This window comes from Octopus sinensis, linkage group LG10 (genome assembly GCF_006345805.1).
Source record: "Octopus sinensis linkage group LG10, ASM634580v1, whole genome shotgun sequence".
Lineage (NCBI taxonomy): Eukaryota > Metazoa > Mollusca > Cephalopoda > Octopoda > Octopodidae > Octopus > Octopus sinensis.
In genome coordinates this window covers 37,126,812-37,153,213 of record NC_043006.1, presented here as the reverse complement: position 1 = coordinate 37,153,213, position 26,402 = coordinate 37,126,812, and positions in this window count along the sequence as shown.

Here is a 26,402-nt window from a genome sequence, read left to right as displayed (position 1 = left end):
CGCCGGGTCATAGTGCTAGTGCATGTATATATGTGTATATATATGTGTACATATTACATGTACATCTATATATATACATCTACACATAAAATACAAAATTCAAAGTTATATCTTGATATCGCTCGTGATAACAATACTCAAAATATATAACAGACTGGAATTGTAGGCCTGTCTCTTGCAATTTCGATCCATTGTATCTTGTCCTCCCTCTTGTATAGAAGTGTGGCTACAATCCAGCCTACCTCTACTTCTGGGGGGACATTTTAAATTTTTATCCGGGACGTCCTACGTCCCAGATATAAAGGTGAAAATAAAATATTTCCACTTTGCAAGGTTCGAGTCGAGTACTCCCTTGCACCCTCCGTTGACTCGAACCTTTGTTCTATTGTGGCGAATTTACCGCCTCTCGTTAGATACTTGATATCTTTCATAGTCGCACCAAGACACTTTTCAATGGTGCTTTCCTCCATGTGTTCAAATCTTTTTTTTTCTCTACATTCTATACTTTATAGACAATAGTCTTTTCTTTAATTTATTTTTTATTTCGTTTGGTGGTGTTATCCTAGATTAAAGTGAAAGTATCTGACATAAAATAGAGAAATGTTTTTGTTTCACTTTTAACACGTAATACTGAAATAGTGGAGAAGATGTGATATTACTGTGGGCTCGCCCTAGGCAAGAAGATTTTTTGCCCATGACACTACATGGACCCTAAGTAAAGCATGTGTAAAATTTGAATGAAATTGGTTGTGTAGTTCTCAAGTTTTAGGGATTCACACATACAGACAGACACACATTCTCAGTTTTATATATATAGATTAGTATAAAAAATCCCCTTCCCGGGTGACAATAACATATGTCAGATTGTTGCACAAGTTCTAGCCGTTTTGATAAGGGAAATCGGAAAGGTATGAAATGATTTCATCGGCATTTACTTGTACCAAAGAGCACTCTCTCGATAGACAACACGTTGATCTCATAAGTGTCGCGTGGTGAAAATAAATGCAATTACCAAACTTTCAATTTATTATTTCGTTTTTTCTTCTGCATTTCAATTTGTACATCTGTACTCCCGATTGCGTAGAAGCGCATATGTAAAAACAACGTCCTTTATTTTTTAATGATTATCTACTGATATCAAAATAAGTAGTATCTTGAGAAATAAAAAAAATTTCTGGTGGGGTGGGATTTGTGACTCCAAGGGTCAAAAGGGGGCATTTGGCCAAAATGGGTTGAGAACCTTTGAGCTAATCTAATAGAGATTATTGCAGGGGAGATTGTACAATCTGAAAAAAAAATGGAACAATCCATAATCGTAGTTTCAGGAGAATTTGAAAAAAAATGTCGAAATTCTCTGTAGACATCAGGTCTATAACTTCCTTAAGCATTAAGTGAATTCTACACAAACTTTAAATCGGTGGTTCACAACTAATCGTTGCCCATGGACCTCTTTAGTTCTTATTTTACTCTACTGGACCTCCACAGCCATTCACTGTATATAAAAAACGTCTCATTGCATTTTTATAATTAAATATAATTAAGAATTGTATAAAAAAAAACATTTTTGTGTGTGTATTATAGAAGTATAATCAATTTATTGTGCATAAATTTTAACAACAAAATTTTACGTAGACCCCTAAGGGTCATGTGGAGGCTGGTTGAGACCTACTGGTTTAATTCAATTCTTGCAACACCACGGCAAGTCCAACAAGGTAACGACCAACGAGAAGACAGTTAGGAAGAAGTGAGTGTTGGAATGTGCAGAGCATCTTTGAAATGATGAAGCTGTGCTGTCTGAATAATTAGAATACCTTTGAGCCCCATGGAAAGTATGGCTGGATTACAAAAATGCATTTGACTCTATTCCTCAAATGTAGTCGATGGAATCACTGCATTTAGCCTGCTTTACCACCTGCATTACTCTCTGTCGTTGGAACGCTCGCAAAGACTAGGTCAATCGTCCTTATCCTTGTAACTCAAAGTTCAACGATTGTCACTGACTCTGCATATGTTTTCAAGGAGCCAGCCTGTCTGTGTCTCTATTTATTTTGGCTCTAAATCCACTGTAATTTCTTTTACAAGAATCCAGTAATTATATTCTAGGGTCTACAACAGTAAAAGACATCAAAGCAACTCTTTTTTTTTCTTTCTTTTTTTTTTTGACAATCTAAAAGATCTATACTGGAAATATTTACAATGTTGAGAATCAGCCAGATATAATAACATTTTCAACTGACATAAGGATGGAATCTAGCCAAAGGAAATGTTCATACTTGATAGTTGAACGTGGGAAAAACTCATTCCAGACGAAAGACATTGCCATAACTCGATTCTCACTGTCTCTCGTGTTCCACATAACGAGGGTTACTAAGACTTAGATATTGATGAAAACGGTTACTGAAATTATTGAACACAGAAAGTGTGACCTTAGAATATTATCGCAGATTTTGACAAAAATAACATTCAGAGCTTCCTTCGTATAGTAGAAAGTATCCAACAATTCATTTGCAATATCAGGACTGGTAACATCAACGATTAATAAACTAGACTGCAAGATCAAATGGAAGATTGCACAGAAATAATAATATTGGTTTCAAGTTTTGGCACAAGGGCAGCAATTTCGGTGGAGGAGTTAAATCGATTATATCGATCTCAGTATTCAACTGGTACTTATTTTATTGACCCCGAAAGGGTGAAAGGTCAAAGTCGACCTTGGCGGCATTTGAACCCAGAAGTAATGACTGGGTGAAATGCCACTAAGAATTTTGTCCGGCATGCTAACAATTCTGCTAGCTTGCCGCTTTACAGAAATGATATTGATAAGCTCAGAATCAGAGAGAGAGGTGGAGAGGGAGAGAAGTGGGGAGAGAGAGATGGAATGAGAAGTAGGGAGAGAGAGAAGTGGGGAGAGAGAGAGAGGCGGAGAAAGAGAGAAGTGGGGAGAGAGAGAAGTGGGGAGAGAGAAAAGTAGGAGAGAGAGAGAAGTGGGGAGAGGTAGAGAGAGAAGTGTAGAGAGTGGAGAGATAGACAGACAGAGAGAGACAGAGAGAGAGAGAGAGGTGGAGAGAGAGGTATAGAGAGAGGGGTGGGAGACAGAGGTGGAGAGAGCGAGGTGGGGAGAGAGAGAGAAGTGGGATAAATAAACGGGTAAGAAGTCAGTCTGGAAAAATCAAAGAGTGCCGTATAGCATCTGCTAAATGATAATAAAATCAGACGCCTTAACCAAGTGCTCAATAGTGTGGAGAGAAATATCTTACGAGTAGAGAGTGAAGGACCTAGAAATTTAATCTCCTACATGCAAAAAAACAGACTGGAGTATTGTTTTGCGTACCAACAGAACGTTATGCATGGCTACGTTTGTGAAGAATTTGCAAAGTGTAAACAATACCGACAAGAAGTGTAACCTCTCTCGGGGACCATTACTTAACACAACATTTCCAAGATTATGCTTTTACTATCCAAGTGCAAGATATAATTATTGAGCGGTAAACACAAGGACTGCCGCAGGCAGCAACTTACACAAGAGATGTGCCATTGATGTGTAGAATATTGGGTAAGACTTTCACTAAAGCCTCCAGTTAACTATGCGGCTCAGATGAGCGAACGATTGAATGGTCATCGTTGAAAACGACCAGAATTCCCCCAATTTATGAATGAATGCAAGCATGATCGAGTGCTTAAGATTTCGTAATCTTAGAATCGCAGGTTCGATTCCAGTACGTGACATCTTGAGCAAGTCTCTTTTAATTATATATTTCCCAGTCAACCCAACCCTATGAGTGAGACAGTGTTGATGAAATTCAAACCAGTGAGTTGTAGTTGTACTTAGTGCCTTACCAGATTGAACATGTTCCAATATGCTATTGTTTCGTGGGGAATCAGACTGAGAATCATGTTACACGTGCGCGTGGCATAGTGGTTAAGACGTTGCTCTCACAAAAGCAAGATCGTTGTTTCGATTCCCGGACAGAGCGTTGCATTGTACTCTTGAGCAAAACACTCCATTTCACGTTGCTGGTGTCCCCTCAGCTGTACATGAGTAACCCTGCACTCGATTGGCGTCCCGTTGACTGTGGATTGTTGTGAGCTCGCCCACTTATAGGCCATTGATGCCGGGTAAGCGTGGGACCTGTGAGTCCTAAGAGTCAAGACGGTACTTATTTCTTTTGCATGTATCTCGAGTCTTTTCAGTGCTCAGCCACCTACTTGTTCACTCAACGGATATTCATCGCCGAAACCAACGGAGGACCTATTTAAACCATCTCGATATGTGTGTGTAGGTTAATGTGTGTGTGTAGGTTTATGTGTGTGTGCATATATGTATGTGAGAGTATGAGTGTGTGTGTGTGTGTATGTGTGTATGTGTGTGTGTGTGCAAATGTAAATATGTTATTCATTTTCTCTTACAGGATTTAGTCTGTGGACTACGGCCATGCTGGAGCACTGTCTTCAAAGGTTGAAACTGAATGAATTGACTTTAGGATTTTTGCCATTCCTATAAAAGACGAAATGGCTAAGTCCACCTTGGTTTGATGAGATATAGGTCGCAAAAAATTATGAAATATTCTTTGTCCACCGCATCTACATTTATTTGTCCGTCTCTCGCTTATACGCAAAGTCGCGCGCGCGCACACATACACACATATAGAAACATGTTTATACACATGTGTTGTATGTGATGTATATACATATCTATATACATTTATATATATATATATATATAATATATATATATATATATATATATATATATTATATATATTATACACACACACACGTGTACATAAACACACAGATACATACATGCATGCATTCATATATATGTGTGTGTGTGTGTGTTTATATATATGTAGATATATATATATATATATATATATATATATATATATGTATATACACACACAAATGTGTGTGTGTGAGTGTATGTACGTATGTATGTATGTGTATTTATATATATATATATATATAATATATATATATATATATATATATATATATATATATATATGATGGACTGCGAAGGCGTTAAGCTATGTAAGAGGAGTGTCAATTATGATGTAATTTCGCGGATGGCATCGGATTTCCTCAATTAACTTGAAACCACCAATCTGTTCTGATTTTAAAACAAATTTTCTACGCTTAAATAATTATTTACTTTTCAGCTTATACGGTTGTACATTAAGCTATCTCTCTGTCCCTATCTTCTCTCTCTCTCTCTCTCTCTCTCTCTCTTTCTTTGTCTATCTCTCTCTCTCTCTCTCTCTCTATATATATATATATATATTATATATATATATATATATATATATATATATATATATATACTAAATAGACTTGTTCGGTTAGGCCAGAAACAATGTGAGTAGGTATAAAGTAAACAACAGCTACAAAAATATAACCAACGTGTATATATTTCTATATTTCGGGGCTATGACCCCTTCTTCAGGACACTTGGAAAAGCGAGGAATGGGAAAAGGTCGTTGCTCAGAAGTGTGAGGGAGGAAGGTGACATGCGCACACCGGTGTTGCTATAGTAGTTCCTTTTTGTTATTTATAACTGGTCACTGATGAGAAAAATGCCCTCCATGATTCTGAGATTTACTCTATTGCATTGAACGGCTCTGATGAATACTTTGAAATCCTAGGCCTGGCACTTCTTAAGGTGTTTTTTAATCGAAGTATCTGGGTGCATATGCTCTCTCACCACCATCACCTCAACCACAACAATTATCACTACCATCATCACCATCACCACCAATATCACCACCACCATTATATTTAATATATTTATTGAGTGTAGCCGGAGAATGATCACGAAAAATACTGAATATTTCATCAGCTGCAACACATTCAGCTCTTCGGTCGTAGTTTTCTGTTTGTTTTCTTTTTCTCATTTATACAATGGAAAGGAAAGAAAGAATCATTTTGAGGATATGATTAGGGCAACAGTCAGCAGTAATCCGGCCTTGACTATCCTACACAAATACAGGTATATCAAATACCATACAACATAGATTTTAAATTTATTATAATCATCTCTGCCACTAGAGGGTGTATCATAAATACCAAGGGACAACTAACACTAGTTCCATGTGAGAAGGAGAGATAACCTAAATATTTTGGAATTCACCAAAGTTGGCATGCACAGGCGTTATTGTGTGGTAAGAAGCTTGCCTCCCGACCGCATGGTCCCGGGTTCCGTCCCACTGCGTAGCACCTTGGGCAAGTGTCTTCAACTATAGCATCGGGCCAACCAGAACATAATGAGTGGATTTGGTAGACGGAAACTGAAAGAAGCCCGTCGTATATAAATATGTGTATGTGTCTCTTTGTGACTGTGTTTGTCCCCTGCTACCGTTTGAATCGATTTATCTGACTAAAAGGTGGTGCTCCAGCATAGCCGCAGTCAAATGACTGAAGCAAATAAAAGAAATAACAGAAATAAAAGACATACATGGATGGCTGGCCTGCTGGATAAGGAGTGTTCGTTTGCTTCCAGGCGACAACAGAGCAAAGAACTTATAGAAGCCTGTTATTCTAAGGACTTCCGTTATTTGATTGTTTACATAAATGAGTCAGCGTCCATTAAACCCACTGATCTACGTATTACATGGGAACGGAGTGTCTCATTGCATCCCGTATAATATATCCCCGCATGGAGTCTTCGGTGAGACAGCGGCTTCATAAACACTGGAAAAGTAGATAGGACGGGAGCGGGGGTAGGTGGGACTCTGAGAGAAAGAGAGAGACTGTGTGTGTGTGTAACTTTAACATTTCCACTATGAGCTTCCGTGTATATATGTTTGTGCGTGTATGTGTGTGTGTGCGTGTATGTGTGTGTGCGCGTGTATGTGTGTGTGCGCGTGTATGTGTGTGTATGAGAAAGGAAGAAAGATAACGTGTGTAAATATATATTTATATCTATCCATCTATCTATCTATCTATCTATCTATCTAATTATGTATCTGTCTGTCTGTCTGTCTGTCTGTATGTATGTATGTATGTATGTATGTATGTGTGTATGTATGTATTCTTTTACTCTTGTTTCAGTCGTTTGACTGAGGCCATCCTGGGGCACCGCCTTGAAAGGTTTTAGCCGAAAGGGCTTTAAGCGTAGTATTTATTATATTGTCTCTTTTGCCGAGCCGCTAAATTACGGGCGTAAACACACCAACACCGGTTGTCAAGCAATGATGGGGTGAGAACAAACACATGCGTGTATATATATATATATATATATATATATATATAGCAATAATAATTCTCTAAATGAGATATAGACAGTGACTGCTCCATAATATAAGGGATATTAGCCAACTGAATATGGCTAGGGACAGGGCAGGGTGGTGGGGGTGTCACTGTTGCATTTAGTCCCAGGCGAACATCAACGTCACCAGATAGGCCGACGCCATCACGGCGTCCTCTATCTTGCAAAGGGAGATCATTCACCAAGAAGCGGATACCACACACGGACCTAGGTTTCAAGGTGTATTGCCTATTATCAACGTGTGGTAGGCATCGCTTCTCGATGAACGACCAACTGTGCAAGATATATATAAGGATTTTCAAGTAAATACATTTACTGATTTCGAAAATCTGTTCGACAGCAATAATAATTCTCTAAATGAGATATAGACAGTGACTGCTCCATAATATAAGGGATATTAGCCAACTGAATATGGCTAGGGACACAGTGACACCCCCACCACCCTGCCCTGTCCCTAGCCATATTCAGTTGGCTAATATCCCTTATATTATGGAGCAGTCACTGTCTATATCTCATTTAGAGAATTATTATTGCTGTCGAACAGATTTTCGAAATCAGTAAATGTATTTACTTGAAAATCCTTATATATATCTTGCACAGTTGGTCGTTCATCGAGAAGCGATGCCTACCACACGTTGATAATAGGCAATACACCTTGAAACCTAGGTCCGTGTGTGGTATCCGCTTCTTGGTGAATGATCTCCCTTTGCAAGATAGAGGACGCCGTGATGGCGTCGGCCTATCTGGTGACGTTGATGTTCGCCTGGGGCTAAATGCAACAGTGACACCCCCACCACCCTGCCCTGTCCCTAGCCATATTCAGTTGGCTAATATCCCTTATATTATATATATATATATATATATATATATGTATATATGTATGTATGTATGTATGTATGTATATGTGTGTGTATGTGTGTGTGTATGTAAGAAATATTTGAGATTCAGTTGAATTGGGTACTTAGTGCGGTATTATCCGTACAACTTAAAGTAAGGATAAAATCAAAATAATCAACAGGATATCAATAATAATAATAATAATAATTACTCTTTTACTTGTTTCAGTCATTTTCACTGCGGCCATGCTGGAGCACCGCCTTTTAATCGAGCAACTCGACCCCGGGACTTATTCTGTTGTAAGCCCAGTACTTATTCTATCGGTCTCTTTTGCCGAACCGCTAAGAAACGGGGGCATAAATACACCAGCATCGGTTGTCAAGCAATGCTAGGGGGACAAACACAGACACACAAACACACACACGCATATATATATATACATATATACGACGGGCTTCTTTTCAGTTTCCGTCTACCAAATTCACTCACAAGGCTTTGGTCGGCCCGAGGCTATAGTAGAAGACATTTGCCCAAGGTGCCACGCAGTGGGACTGAACCCGGAACCATGTGGTTGGTAAGCAAGCTACTTACCACACAGCCACTCAAATAATAATAATAATAATAATAATAATAATAATAATAATAACTGGAAACATTCCCAAGAAGTTATTAAAACTAAAGATCGTTCTGAAATAATTAAAGCAGGATCATTAACTAATGATTAGCTGACACTAAATTCCTTATAGCTATGCATTCTTTAGTTATTAATTATTAATTAGAATATTATTCATTTTAATTAAGAGTTAATGTTTAAATACCACCTTAATTATCTGAATGACACACAGACAGACGAGATATACGACATTGTAGAAGAATCGAAGATTGTGATTTCACGGGAGCTTAAGAGGATACGTTTCACATTCACGTGGGTCTAGTTTCGATCTCAGCGCGCGGCAACGTGGACAAGACATGGTTCCTGATATAATCTCGGACTGACCAAAGTTTTGTGAATGGAATATTGTGGATGACGGAATCTGTTGAGGTGGTTCGCTGGATGTGGGTATGATAGAATCCCTCAGACACTAAAGGCCAATTCTTTTAACTTGGTCAACGTAGAAAAGATACGAACCGAAAAAATTCATGTCTTGGGAATTATTTTTAAAAAAACAATTAAGTTTAGGCAGCTGTTACATAAACTTTTCTACTCAAGGCACAAGGCCCGAAATTTTGGGGGAGGGAGCCAGCTGATTAGATGGACCCTAATACGCAACTGGTACTTAATTTATCGACCCCGGAAAGATGAAAGGCAAAGTCGACATCGGCGGAATTTGAACTCAGAACATAAAGACAGACGAAATACCTATTTCTTTACTATCCGCAAGGAGCTAAACACAGAAGGGACAAACAAGGACAGACAAACGGATTAAGTCGATTATTTTGACCCCAGTGCGTAACTGGTACTTATTTAATCGACCCCGAAAGGATGAAAGGCAAAGTCGACCTCGGCGGAATTTGAATTCAGAACGTAACGGCAGACGAAATACCGCTAAGCGTTTCGGCCGGTGTGCTAACGTTTCTGCCCACATAATAACAACAGTTGGTGAGTATCCCATCCTTAATCTTACAGTAAGAACTAAAATCTTAACAGAACACATGAATTCACTTACTAAAAAGCCTGTTTTCTTGTGTAACGGTGGAGTCAAAAGAAGGAAGACAAGGTGACAAGTTTGGTATCTTTTGTTCAATTTTTCAACCAGAATAACTTCTTGTCTCTAGATTGAAACTGTATAAAATTATATCTATTCTTAAAATACACCTGAGGGCGAGTATAGAAATGTAAAAGTATAACATTTAAAATAACTCTAAATATCTATTTCCATCAACTGAAAATGGCTCAAAATGGAAATTACCACTTTGGGGTAGTTCAGAGCCATGGAAATCAATGTGCAACAATTGGAAAAATTTTTCAAACCTGAAAATCCTTGGACATTGACCTCTTGACTATATAACAATAATAATGGGGTTGGCAAATGGATCTTCATACTTTCATAATACCCTTAAAGGGGGGTCGAAAAGAAGAAAAATTCTACTTATCTCATATTAATAGTTGATGGGGCAACCGTAAAAGTTTTCTTAGACTATATTTAGACAGACAGACAGTTAGACAGTTAGATAGATAGATAGATAGATAGATAGATAGATAGATAGATAGATAGATAGATAGATAGATAGATAGATAGATAGATAGATATGTTTCTTTATTAACCACACAGGGCTGCACACAGACAGGACAAAATTACAAGGTAGAGCTTTTCTTTTGGGTGTAAAAGAAAGGGGTTTGGTTTTCGATCAAAAGGGATCGTAAATGGAAAGAAGGAGGACAAAATAAGGGGGGGATATAATTTTTTAAAAAAGGTGGGGGGAAGGAAAAAAAAGAGATAGATAGATAGATAGATAGATAGATAGATAGATAGATAGATAGATAGATAGATAGATAGATAGATAGATAGATAGATAGATAGATATGTGTTGGTAGTCGATCCAGATTAATTAAACTTGGAATCAACAACCTTGCAAGAATGACTTTTACCGATTTTTTTCTTTATTTTTAAATATGATTTGAGGGAAATGTGACTCCTGTTTCTAGTCGTACATGCGATCACATAATAGCACCCCCCTCGTTGACTTGAATACTGTTTTATTGAAAGGAGAAATACTTGAATGCTTACTCAATGACTTTTGGGGTTGGCGTTTTATTGTTAGCACTAATAAAATACGTTATAGCGACATTGAGCATAGCTGGAGGCTAGATAAAGTGTGGTAGAAGTGGGAGGAGAAGATGGTGTAGAGAAGAGAAATAATGTTGATAGAGATGAATGAGAGAGGATGAAAGAGAACGAAGGAGGGAGAGGAAGCAAGTTGCATCTACTCTCTGGTGTCTTATCGGATTTCGATGACAGTGTGTAATGGATGTGAATAGAATGTGATGCCGTCATCGTCGTTTTTGATGCTGTTTGTGAAGACGCTTGGCTTAGTGGTTAAGAGTATTCGCATGATGATCCTAAGGTTCTGAGTTCGATCCTTGGTGGCGCGTTGTGTCCTTTAGCAAGACACTTGATTTCACGTTGCTCCACTTCACTCAACTAGCAAAAATGAGTTGTACATGTATTTCAAGGGGCCAGCCTTGTCACACTCTGTGTCACGCAGAATCTCTCTGAGAACTACGTTAAGGGAATGCATGTCTGTGGAGTACTCAGCCTCTTGCACATTAATTCCATGAACAGGTTGTTCCGTTGATCGGGTCAACTGGAATCGTCGTCGTCGTAACCGACGAAGTGCCAATGCCAACCCGAAATCAGCTTTACTCAAGCAGATCTATCTTTAAAAGCGTTCCATCCGTGACAATACCGTTATTTTTCTTTTCTTTACTTTTTCTTTTGTTTTTTGCTTTTTTTCCAAAGCGGCGCGGGCGTGGCTGTGTGGTAAGAAGTTTATTTCCTAAGCACAAGGTTCTGGGTTCAGTCCCACTGCGTGGCACCTTGAGCAAGTGTCTTCTACTGTAGACCCAGGCCATCAAAAGCCTTGTTAGTGGATTCGGCGGGCAGAAACTGAAAGAGACCCGTTGTGTGTGTGTGTGTGTGTGTGTGTGTGTGTGTGTGTGTGTGTGTGTGTGTGCTCCTGCATGTGTGTGTGTGTGTGCTCCTGCATGTGTGTGTGTGCGTGTGTGTCTTTGTGTTTATATCTGCCACCATTCCATAGCTTGACAACCGGCTTTGGTTTGTTTATGTCCTGCAATATTAAGGGTTCGCCATTACATCCTGCATGTTCTCTCCTTAGGCAGTGGTTTTCAATTTGGGTCCGTATGACTCTTGGGGTCCACAAGATTTTGGTTTTAAAATTTATGAGCAATAAATTTATGCGCCGGAGTGGCTGTGTGGTAAGTAGCTTTCTTCCCAACCACATGGTTCCGGGTTCAGTCCCACTGCGTGGCACATTGGGCAAGTGTCTTCTACTATAACATCGGGCCGACCAAAGCCTTGAGTGAATTTGGTAGACGGAAACTGAAAGAAGCCCGTTGTGTACATTTATATGTGTGTGTATGTGTGTGTATGTCTGTGTTTGTCACTTGACAACCGATGTTGGTGTGTTTACGTCCCCGTAACTTGGCGGTTTGGCAAAAGAGACTGTTAGAATAAGTACTAGGCTTATAAAGAATAAGTCCTGGGGTCGATGTGTTCGACTAAAGGCGGTGCTCCAGCATGGCCGCAGTCAAATGACTGAAACGAATAAAAGAATAAATTGGTTATAAGCGAGTTGTAATTCGCTGGAAGCATTGTAGTACCAAAGAAAGAAAAGAAAAGGAGTAATAAGAAAGCTTCTAATAATCCTTTCTACTAATGACACAAGGCCTTAAAATTTGGGGGAGGAGTAAGTTGATTACATCGACCCTAGGGCTCAACTGGTACTTATTTCCTCGACCCCGAAAAGGATGAAAGACAAAGTCGACCCCGGCAGAATTTGAACTCAGAACGTAAAGACGGACGAAATGCCGCTAAGCATTTTGTCCGGTGTGCTAACGATTCTACCAGCTGCCTAAAGAAGGCTTCTAATAATGGTTTCAAATTTTTGCCGCAAGGCCAGCTTTGGGGAGGGGATTAAGTTGATTTTATCGACCCCAGTGCGTAACTGGTACTTATTTCATTGACCCCCATAAAGGATGAAAGGCAAAGTCGACCTCGCTGGAATTTGTATGTATGTATGTATTCGTGTGCCTGTGTTTGTCCCCTACCATCACTTGACAACCGATTTTGGTGTGTTTATGTCCCCGTAGCTTAGTGGTTCAGCAAAGTGTCCGATAGAATAAGTACTAGGCTTACAAAGAATAAGTCTTGCTGTCAGTTTGTTTGACTAAATGTAGTGCTCCGGCGTGGCCGCAGTCAAATGACTGAAACAAGTAAAAGAATAGGTTCAAGGAATGGTTGTATGATTAATGAAGCTCGCTTCGTAACCACGTCACGAATGGTTGAGGATTTGACTGCTATTTTTAGCAGGAAAGAGTGACAGCAATGAAGTCTGTCGAGTTAAGACGAAGTGGGAGAGGAAAGAAGTCAAAAAGAGAGAGGGGGTTGCTTGGGGAGGGCAGAGGTGGTTGCTACTTCGGAGCTTTATCGGGTGTTTGATAATGAAGCGTCAGCCAAAGGTTGGGTCACACGCAAAGGTCGCCATCTTGGACATATGACCTTTTGCTGTTGAACATTTCATGAGGAGAGGTGGAGGGTGGTTGTCATCAAATAAAAGATATAAACAACCTTTCTTTCGTTTGTATGTGTGTGGTGTGTGTATGGGGCTGTATGAGTGTGTGCGCGCGTGTGTATTTATTTGTGTGTGCGTGTGTGTGTCTAAGTGCTCTAGTAAGGATGCGTGTATATGCGTGCGTATCTGTATGTTTCTGTGCCAGTGTGAGTATGTAGATGCTATTGTGAATGTGGTGTGTATGTATATCTATGCGTATCTATGTGTCTGTGTGTGTGTGTGTGTGTGTGAGTGTGTGTGAGTGTGTGTACGTGTTGTATGAAGATGTGCGTATATGAGAGTGTGTGTGTCTGTGTGCGTGCATGTGTGTTTCTGCATGGTTGTGTATGAGTGTGTATGTATGTGTATGAATGTGTGCGTTTGTGTGGACGTCCGTGCGTGAGTGTGTGTGTGTCTGTATGGAAGAGTCTATATCTATGTCTCTGTGTGAGAGAGAGAGCGACAAAGAGAGTATGCGTGTGCGTGTGTGTTTATGTACGTTTCTGCGTGGGATCTATTTGTGTTGGGGTGTGCGTGAGAGAGAGAGAGAGAAAGAGAAAAGTGGGTATCCGTGTGTGTGCGTATGTGTGTGTGTGGTGTGTGTGTGCGCGCGCGCGCACGCGGGTGCGTGTGATACATTTCTGTACTTAATCTTCCCGCGTTGTCACATTTTCAGATTCTTATTTCGTGTCGTGGTGTATCTACAATATATGTATTCATACATACATAAATAAATGTGTGTATGTGTATGTATGTATGTATGTATGTATGTATGTATGTATGTATGTATGTGTGTATGTGTGTGTATGTGTATGTATGTATGTATGTATGTATGTATGTGTGTGTATATGTATGTATTGGGTTGGTGCATAATTATTGCGGCTTTTTTTAACAAAAACAATTTTTAAATGATTATTCCGGAGCATATTCACCATCTACTTCAATTACTGCTTCCCATTTGCTTGGCAAGACAGTCAGACCGTCATTTAAAGATGATTTTGTTAAATATTGTTATTGTTTTTGTTGAATAAAATTTGTTGAAAAAAAAAAAAAGCCGCAATAATTATGCACCAGCCCAATATTTATGTATTTACTCACCCTTTCACTCACTCAATCATTTTAATCTCTTTGGCTCTTTCTCTACCAAAATATAAATGAATGTATGTATGTAAATGTATGTGCGCACGCGTATGTGTATGTTTGTATATATGTATGTAATATATAAGCTAACGAGCATCTATAGAGAGAACTCGATTTTAATAAAGAGTAAAATATTTACTAAAAAATGAGTGTAACATAATTATTCATGTGTAGGCTACCACTGGAGTTAGCGCAAGAGAGGAAGAGAGACGGGCATTGGTGGAGTTCAGCAAGAATGGGCGGAGAACGAAGCGTTTGTCAGTAGAGGTTGGAAGTCTTGGGTTTGCAAATTGTATCCGGTGCAAGGCCTGTGAAACCTGAGACAATAGAGAAATGAACTATGAAGAACAATATAGGGGCTGCTGAGAAACTTTAAAATAGCGATGGGTGAAAATAAGTGATTAGTGGAGCATCTGTAAAATCAGTGCCTGATTAAGATCTATAAAGGTCCTAAGCACCTAAAAGATTTCGGTACCCCTTATATATCAAAAGGATGTGTTACAATACTTTTCCACATATACAAAAATAGCCATACCAACAATCCAACATACCTCCATCATCAGCTGCCCCACAGATATCATAATGGTTTCGACACCTCAGCAGTTCAAAATATAAATAATAACAAACCATACAATAATCTTTTATCTTCCAAAATGAAACAAAACTAAGAGTAAGATGTAAAATAATGTTTATTTTTGTATACTTCCACTTCATTTATATGTGAAAAGTTTTCTCCTACTCTTTTAAATTGCAAAGAATTTGAGCAGATTCTCAAAATTATTTTAGCAAGTTTAAAGTGATTTCATTTGGGCTGTAAACTATTTATCAGTTTTGTGGTGTCTTCCCCTTCTGTTGGTCCCTTAATCACGTGCTTATTTTGCTTAATTGTTAATGCAACGCTGAGTAAAATACAGGCCTAGGCTTCATCAACCTAGGTCCAGTCGCCTGGATGCGGTTATATATTGTAAGTGTTAAAACAATAAATAATTCCAGGATGCAACACTGACAATGGGCTCGTGTATTGCATAGGTAGATATATGTTGAACTAGCCTAATCTATGCTGTTTTATAATATTTTGCTTTCTTTTACCCAAATTCCATGATATTTTAAGAAATGTTGCACGTGTTTCGTTACTTTCTACTTATTTATGTTATTTTGCACATTTTATGATATTTTACGTTAGTTTGAGATAATTTGCCTCGTTTTACACTTGTTGCGTTTTTTTGCGTTTATTTTGTGCAATTTAGCGTCGTTTAACGTGGTTTTCCGTTACATTACACCATCCCTCTTTATTTACACCATTTTGCACTATTTACCGCTATTTTCATCTAACAAGAAGGGGAAACTTAGTGTTGTATTACAAACGCTTGGGTCACTTCCTGGTTTTAATATTGGACGCTAGGATACCTCTAGTATTTACCTTCCTTCTCTCCCTCACCCTCTTTCTCTTTCTCTTTCTCTCTCTCTCTCCCATATATATATACATACATATATGTGTGTGTGTGTGTGTGTGTGTGTGTGTGTGTGTGTGTAAATATATAATAAACAATATATTATAATATTCTCTGTAGCCCCTGCTGGCTTTTCCCATCTTCTAGGAGTATTTACCCAATTTTCTAGCCTGTTTTCACAGCTATCTTGCGTTCAAAATTTACTTTATTTTTATTTTCTATAGAATACCAACCCACACGACGCTTCTAAGTTTGTTCATAAAATATTATTCTCGTATATATATATATGCAGAAGGACTGAACCTGGAACCATACGGTCGTAAAGCAAACTCCTTAACACACCTTGCTTTCACACAGACACACACTTAATATGTTACACCAGTGGTTCTCAAAGTGGGCGGTATTTCCCCACTGGGAGCGGTGGAAAGTTCCAAGGGGGCGGTGAAGAAAAATGGAGCGATAATGGAGTAGCGATTCATGTAAAAATAACAAAATAATGGGTTTATTAGGTTAAGTTTTATTTGTGAAATACAGTTGCTTTGAATTTACTTCAGAAAGAAGACTATGTTTGTAATGGCTAGTTGAGGTGGGGGCACTAGAAATGTGGTCTGGGTGTCAAGGGGGCGGCCACTCGAAAAAGTTTGGGGACTACTGTGTTACACAAACACATCTCTGTTTACAATTTATCCCTATTTCTCTATATACTTTTTGCATCATCTCTCATACACTTCTCTCTCTTTCTCTCCTCTCTTTCTCCCTCTGACTGTTAGTGCCGCTCTCTTTCTCTTTAATTTCGTCTGAAACTCCAGGCCCGTCAGTGAGATTGTCAAAATCCATTAAACCCTTCCTCACGCGATCTCGTGCGATTAATTTCGAAGAATAGGGCTGGATTCATTTTCTTCCCCAGCTTAATCCGCTCTGAAGTTTACCTGAGGGCAGCCAGAGGTAAACACGTGTAAATGATTATATATATCCTCTCTCTTTCTCTTTCACCCTCTCTCTCTTTCTCTCTCACTATTTTCTTTTCACTCTCTTTTTCTCACTCACTCTCACTTATACATATTCGCACTAACACAGACATGCACATATAAATACACTTATGCATACATATATATATAGTACACACACACACACATAATAAATATATACATAAATCCTTATACATATATATATATATATATATATATATATATATATATATATATGTATATATGTATATATATCTGTATATATATATATATTTACACACACACACACACACACACACATATATATATATATATACACACACACACACACACACACAAGGTGCGTAATATATTTGAGGACAGACTGATATTTATAAGAAAAAATAACAGATATATAATAACAGATAACAACTTTATTTATCAAAAGATGCTATGATGATGAAAATAAACCTTTTTTCTATAATGTTATTCAATAAAGCCACCTTCAGTTTCAACAACTGCTACTATATGAGATCTAAATCATCAACATGCTCGAATCAAGTGGTCCTGGTTCATTTTGGACATTACTCTAACTATTGCAGCTTTCAAAGGATCTTTGGTGTTATGGGTGTGTTCATTGACCTCTCTCTCAACAACGCTCCACATGTGATAGTCCAATGGATTGAGATCTGGGGAATTAGGAAGCCAAATGTTAGGGGTTATGTGATCATGAAAGTTTTCAGACATCCATTCCTGTGTTAATAGAGCCATGTGTAATAGTGCAGAGTCTTACTGAAACACATATGGCCTTCCGTTGTATACACTGTCTATTCAGGGCTTAACAATTACTTCCAGGACTTCAATGTAGGCAGCAGAGTTAACTCTAAGGCCTTGTGGAAAGAAGTAAGGAGGAATCACATGTCCTTCATTGCTGACAACCCCTAAAACCATAACAGCTGCAGGAAATTTTGTATGCATAACACTTGGAACTTCAGAAGGGTCTACACATATCCATCTGTCATTTCACCTGTTAAATTTTTGATCTTGGTTGGAGTTTTTCTTGCTTGAAAAAAAAAACGAAATCAAATCTTCTGCTACATTTTTCAATTTGTTTTAGAGACTTTTAGATCTGATGTAGAGATTTTCTTTCGTTTTTTCTGACAAATTGACCTTTCCTCATCATATAAGACAGGATTTCTTCGTGAACAACATTTCTAACTGTACCTTCTGACACATGGAGATCTTTTGCAATTGACCTCATTGACTTTCTGGGATTGTAATCAATAGTTTGTTGAACTTGCTGGATAAATTGTTGAACTTGCTGGATGACTTCAGAGCATTCAGAATGCTTTTTATGCTTTGATCCTGGTGATACATTTCCATCTTCAGTCTCTAGCTCCTTACAAACTTTGTAGATAAACAATTTGGGAACTTTTAAAAATCGAGATATTTCTAAATCGCTATGCTCAGTTTTTATAACAGTATGCCTCTTCATTTCTTGAATAAGCTGAGGGTCTACCATTATTATTTTCTGAAACAAAGATTTTACAGAGTTAGCAAAAATGCAGTTGTAACCCCAAAAATGTATGTCCTCAAATACCTTACGTACCCTGTAAAATATGTATGTAGTAATAACATATATAATTATTTACTATATGTACAATACACACACAAATATATGACGTTTATATGTATCTGTCTGTCTATCTGTGTGTGTGTGTATACATACATACATACATACATACATACATACATACATACATACATACATACATACATACATACATACATACATACATACATACATGCAAACAGATGAATGATTCTATCGTCACATTTGACGCATGAGAGCCAAAAATTTTATTTTATTTTTTTAGGCTCTAGGACTAATTAGTTTGCTAAATGGTACCGAAATATCAGTGACTGGGGTACTGTGAGAAAGAAAATAATTATCAAACGTCCAAAAGTACGCGTATGAAGCTCTGTAAATGCTCATTTCAGTTGTTTGATGATCCTTCAGATTCGTATGGTTTTCTCTCGTGAGAACATTAAGTAACTATTCGGGAAAACCGTTGCATGAGAACAGGAACAGATGTAGAAACGACATAAACCATACACCTCACTCTACTTCGTATTGAGTTATCTCTCTTTGTTTCATTAGCGAGGTTCGGTTCACTATGAAACATATGTAGACCGGATCTTATCCACTCCATTCCGTAACTCTTGTATTCTTATTCGCATACCCGGCATTACTGGTCGCCTACCGTAAAATAAAAAAGAACTCCCTTTCAGTTTATCGTACTTCGATACAAAAAGAAAACACAACCTTCCGCCTCAATAAAACATTATTGTTCCCGAAAGTTGTTTTTTTATATTTACTACTGATTGCTTGAAGCTAACTTTTTTCCTACGCCTAGATCCTTAGGTCTCATAGATAGATAGATAGATAGATAGATAGATAGATAGATAGATAGATAGATAGATAGATAGATAGATAGATAGATAGATAGATAGATAGATAGATAGATAGATAGATAGATAGATAGATAGATAGATAGATAGATAGATAGGTAGGTAGGTAGGTAGGTAGGTAGGTAGGTAGGTAGGTAAATACAGGATCTACATGTGGACACACATATGAACATATGACATATATATATATAGGTATATATATATATATATATAACATCGAAACATAACTTAGGAATGAGAACCCAGGTTCGAAATTTCCCCAAGACATTTGATGAAGGCTGGAGGGTATATCAGCCGAAACGTTGTGTTAACAACAAACAAGATGAGGATAAAATATCCGTCATATATATATATATATATATATATAGTTACTACACTCCTTGACTCGTTATAAACTTTTAGAGCGTTTCCCATCAGCGGTTGTTTTTACTGTCTCTGACTCATTACTGTGACAAGGGTGTGTAATTACTAAGACAAGGGTGTGCAATTTTCATTAATTAATTATTTATTTACTCACTACATTCATTATGTTAGCACCCTTTTTAATGGGGGAAGGAATATGCACCAAATGTCCTTGGGTGTTTTTTTCTTTTCCCGCAATATTTTCTTTTCTAAAGTCATTACTTGTCATTGCTCGGGTCGAGCGGACCTGCAATGGAAGAAATTCAAGCCATACCCTCCTGCCTTTTCTCTTTCTTTAATCTTTTACTTGTTTCAGTCATTGAACGCCACCGTCCTGAAGGGTTTCGGCTTACAGATCGATACTCATTGTGTCAGTCCATTTTGCCGAACCACTAAGTTGCGGGAACGTAAACAAACCAACACAGATCTTCAATTGGTATTAGGAGTGACAAACATAAACAAAATGTTACACACGCGCGCCAAAATACGCATCGTGTTTCATGAGAGGGTCTATCTGCCAGATTCATTCACAAGGCATTGGTCGATTCAAAGGTTATACTAGAAGACACTTGCCTAAGGTGCCAAGTAGTGGGGCTAAACCGAAACATGGTTGCGCTAGGAAGTTCAGGATCACGATATCTAACGTATTCTTTTCTAAGACGGTAAGATGTGATTTGAGGGAGATTTCGTTGTTATTTCTAGCAGGCTAAACCACCATAAAGAAACTCCTTTGATGGCTTAGTGTAATGTGACGTGATATGATATGATGCAGTTTTGAGAGATTATACCACTGGGTTAAACCAATGGCGTCAACCAAATCTCTATCAATCAAATGTCTCTTTCAATCAATTTGATTTCTCTGGTGCCGCCAGCCATTCTACTTCAACCTCACTTCTCAAAGAACTCCCATAAATAAACTTCTTTGATGGCTTAACGTAAAGTGATGTGAGGCGATATGATACAGGTTTGAGAGAAAGCGACTAGATCATTCCACTGGGTGAAAGTAATGGCATGTTGGTCCTCAACCAGGTCCCAAGAGGACCATATAAAATTTTGTGGGGTTCCACGAAAACAAAACAGTACATTGGGTATATACAGTAGTATTTTAAGGGTCTGTGAAAAGAAATTTGTTTTTGATGTATTTATTGAAAGACGCAGCTAAATTCCTTTCTCTGGCGATTTACATAGTTTAAACTACACAAGTTAATGTGTGAAAAACAAAATAGAAATTTTGAAAGAAGCACCTCTAAACCTACTTTTAAAACATCGAATGGCTCTGGTGGGTAAGGGCAGAGTACTAGAATAAAATAATAAACAAAGGGGTCCATAGATAAAAAAAATGGTTGAGAACCCCTGGCTTTACCCTTTTCCTGTCCAAAGAATTTTTGTAAGTTTGTCCCAGACGGTTCGTGTTTGTTTGCAGACTTTTAGTTAATCTTTGTTTAATACGTTCTAAATAACATAAAGCTTTCAATTATTTACATTATTTACATTTGACGGATATTTGTCCTCATCTTATTTGTTGTTAACATAACGTTTCGGCTGATATACCCTCCAGCCTTCATATATGGGTCGAAACGTTGTATTAACAACAAACAAAGATGACAAATATCCATCAAATGTAAATAATGTAAATAATGTACATAATTCCTCATCTCTTAAATATAGAATTGATAAAGCTTTCCTTTCACAAGACTCAAGTTATTCTGGTGGTTGACAAAAATTCGGAATGTGTATCATACATGATGCATGAATACTAAACTCCTCTCGAATTTGTTACCAAATTTGTTCGAGCAATTGTAAATGATGTCGTATTGCATTGGTAAAGCACCAGCTTTTGCATAACTGGATCTAATTCTCATTCACCTTGTCTAGGTAAACACACACTGCGCTGATGAAATTTTTTTACGTAACTAACGTTCAGATGTGAAGGCGCGTGACTTAGTGGTTAAGGTGTTGAACTCATGATTGTAAGGTTGTGGTTTCGATTCCTGGACCGGGCGTGCGTTGTGTTCTTGAGCAAAACACTTCATTTCACGCTGCTCCAGTCCACTTAGCTGGCAAAAATGAGTAATCCTGCGGCGGACCGGCGTCCCGTCCAGGTGAGGAATTTCTACGCCCCTGAAACCGGGAAACCGGTCTTGTGAGCCTGGCATGGCTCGAGAAGGAGCATTTTTAACGTGCAGATACAACACTAAACATATGCTAATCAAAGTGGTGAGCTGGCGGAATCGTTAGCACACCGATATTTCTTTTGGTTTTACCTTCTGAGTTCAAATTCCACCGAGGTCGACTTTGCCTTTCATCCTTTCGGGGTTGATAAATTAAGTACCAGTTGCGTACTGGGTTCGATCTAATCGACTGGTCCCCTCACCAAAAAGTTCGGGTCTTGAGCCTTGAGTAGAAAAGAATATTTACATGGTATTATTCATAACTTTGTGAAGGCGGACAACTGGCAGAATCATTGGCACGCCGGGCAAAATGCTTAGCGGCATTTCGTCTGCCGTTACGTTCTGAGTTCAAATTCCGCCGAGGTCGACTTTGCCTTTCATCCTTTCGGGGTCGATTAAATAAGTACCAGTTACACACTGGGGTCGATATAGTCGACTTAATCCGTTTGTCTGTCCTTGTTTGTCCCCTCTGTGTTTAGCCCCTTGTGGGTAGTCTGTCTTTACGTTCTGAGTTCAAATTCCGCCGAGGTTGAATTTGCCTTTCATTCTTTCGGACTCGATAAATTAAGTACCAGTTGCGTACTGGGGTCTATCTAATCGATTGTACCCCACACCTGAAAAATTTCGGGCCTTAGGCCTAGAGTAGAAAAGGAATCGTTAGCACACCGACATTCTGGTTTTACGTTCTGAGCTCAAATTCCACCGAGGTCGTTTTTGCCTTTCATGCTTTCGGGGTCGATAAAATAAGTACCAGTCGAGTACTGTGGTCGATATAGCGGTCTGATCGATTACGCATTCCTGACCTTGCCCCAAATTTCAGGTCTAGTGCCAATAGTAAAAAGAAATCAATTGCAAATCAGCTTCAGCAACTTTTTTTCTATTGGCCAGTTAAAATAAGATGTGTGTACTACGTCATGTAAAATGTGAAAGATTGCAGGAAGTACCCCCAACTATCAAAAACTGGTTAACCGAGCATATATGACTTAGAGTCCAGTTCTTTTGAGGGAAGGGTCGTACTCTGCCTCCATTTCTATGCAGAGAAAAAGGGAGAGAGAGAGAGAGAGAGAAAGAAGGAGGGAGAGAGTGTTTGTATCTGTGTGTGTGCGTGTGTACATGAGTGAGTGGGAGGGAGATTATGTTAGATCAAAGTGAATCAATGCGTGTTACATCAAAGAGTTTGAATGATACTGAATCAAGAGTAAAGAAAAGAAGGAAAGAAAGAGATTAGGAAAGAATGAGAGAGTGAGAGAGAGAGAGAGAGAGTATATGTACTTGTGTGTGTATATGTGTGAGTGAGGGAGAGTCGGAGAGAGAAGGAGCTAGAAGTGAATGGACGAGGATATAGCTTTCTAAGTAGGTTACTGTGTTGTCTTGGCTAATCTATCGATCAAATCCAATCGTGTTTCTGGCCGAACTTGGCTTCTCCATTCCTTTATTTATCATTTATTCAATCTGTCATCTCGCCTTTTATCTCTCTCTCTCTCTCTCTCTCTCTCTCTCTCCTCTCTCTCTCTCTCTCTCTCTCTCTCCCTTTATCTCTCTCCCCTTCCTCTCCCTTTAACTCTCTCTCTCTCTCTCTTTCTCTCTCTCTGTAGCTCTAATAGTCCCGCATGATTATGTATATGTGTGCATATATGTATGCGTGTATGTGTGTGTGTATTTATAAGTATATATGTATATATATATATATATATATATATATATATATATATATCGCTCTTTTTTGTGTCTCTGTTTATATATTGGCTATCGATCAACGAACCAAGTAATATATCCATATAGCGCTCCTCTCTTTCCCTCTTCTCTCTCTGTCTTCTTTCCCTTTTCTCTCTCTCTCTCTATATATATATCTAACTATCTATCTCTATATATAATCTATATCATATGTTGAATTCTCTTACGTTTGTAAGCAAAAATTTGTGTATATATTTATGCCTTTACATACACACATGCATACATACATGTATAATACATGCATACATACACACACACACATATGTATGTACGTATGTATGCATATATATATATATATATATATATATATATAGATATATATATGTATATAGTATATATGTATATATATAGATATATATATATATATATATATATATATATATATATATAGATATATATATATATATGTAATGTATGTATGTATGTATGTATGGTATGTATGTAAGTACTTATGAACTTCATTATTTTACAGCGTTTCTGCTATAAGACGCAGTGGACTCATAGTTGAGTGCCGGAATGAAACCTAATAGCTTCATCGGAGCCTCGAATATGAAGTCCTTTGTCATCTTTCTCTTCATTACACTTTATACTTGTCTATCACTTCGTCCTAAAACAGCGCGTATACTGAGTTCTACACCAGGTTGTTAGGCTTACCGTACCTAAGTGAAATATTAAAATACCACACACACACACAGATACACACATATATACATATATATATATATATATATATATATATATATATCGCTCTTTTTTGTGTCTCTGTTTATATATTGGCTATCGATCAACGAACCAAGTAATATATCCATATAGCGCTCCTCTCTTTCCCTCTTCTCTCTCTGTCTTCTTTCCCTTTTCTCTCTCTCTCTCTATATATATCTAACTATCTATCTATATATAATCTATATCATATGTTGAATTCTCTTACGTTTGTAAGCACAAATTTGTGTATATATTTATGCCTTACATACACACATGCATACATCCATGTATATATACATGCATACTACCCACACACACATATGTATGTACTATGTATGCATATATAATATATATATATTATATTAATATATATATAATATATATATATATATAATATATATATATATATATATATATATATATATATTATATATATATATATATGTATATATATATATGTATATATATATATATATATATATATATTATATATATATATATATATTATATATTATAATATATATGTAAATGTATGTATGTATGTATGTATGTATATGTATGTAGTACTTATGAACTTCATTATTTTACAGCTGTTTCTGCTATAAGACGCAGTGGACTCATAGTTGAGTGCCGGATGAAACCTAATCTTCTTCAATCGGAGCCTCGAATATGAGTCCTTTGTCATCTTCTCTTTCTATAACACTTTATACTTGTTCTATCACTTCGTCCTAAAACATGCGTATACTGAGTTCTACACCAGGTTGTTAGGCTTACCGTACTAGTGAAAAAAATGAAAAAAAAAAATACACACACACACACACATATATCAGACACACTATAGACATATATAATATATTATATATATATATATATATATATCTATATATATATATATATATATATATATTATATATATATATATATATATACACACACATGAATATTTGTTGAGCACTTTCTGTGAATATTACCTTGCTATAACTGATTGGTGTCTTCCCAGTGGTATTAGTGCGGGACCAAAATTTGCTTAGGTGGGTGCAAACTCAGGTCTTAGTAGCTATTATTATCGTATCTGCACATCAGGCAAATCTTATAAATGTACTAATGGAAAACTTTTGTTTTAAATTATTCCAAAAATGTTTCTACGCTCATTCATTTTAGTGATGAAGTTTTTCAGGAGGATGTTCATAGCGTTTTTATTGCTCCACCCCAAATTGTAGAAGGTTCGCTGTCTTTTGTCTGTAAAATATACCATTATACTGTAATTAGACATACTTCGGTATGTCATTAGCCGTAGGTCTCATAATGCCAGAGCTTTACTCGGTTTCCATGGTGTATAACTCCCACCTGAATGGGACGCCAGTCCATTGCAGTGTTAACCTCGCCAGCTATTGGCGGAACTCATTTACGGCTATGTAGACTGGAGCTACGTGAAATGAAGCCTTTTACTTGTGAGTACAACGCACTGCCCGGTCCAGGAAACGAAACCACGATCTTACGATCGTGAACGCAACACTAACTTCTAGGTCAAGCACGTTCACAAAGCGGATATTAATTCAATGTGATTAATATGAACGTGTCGCGAATGGCGGCGAGCTGGCAGAATCGTTAACAAAGTTAGTGGCACTTCGTCCGTTTTTACGCTCTAAGTTCAAATTCTGCCGATGTCGACTTTGTCTTTCATTCTTTCGGAGTCGATAAAATAAGTCCGAGTTGAGCACTGGGATCACTGGGGTCGAATAATCCCCTACCCCTAAATTACTGGCCTTGTGCTTAAATTTGAAAACAATATGGATAGTCTCGTGTGGAAAATGATGACTTATATGTAAATTTGTAAATGTCGTTTCTATGTGGTTCTTTCCTATTGTACGGGGAGCGAAATTTTTGCCCCATGAGAGTTCCGGACTCCAGTTATGAACTCATTTGCATACAGCCAATCATACTTCAAATATCAAACTAATTCATGGGTGCTTAACAAGTGATGGTG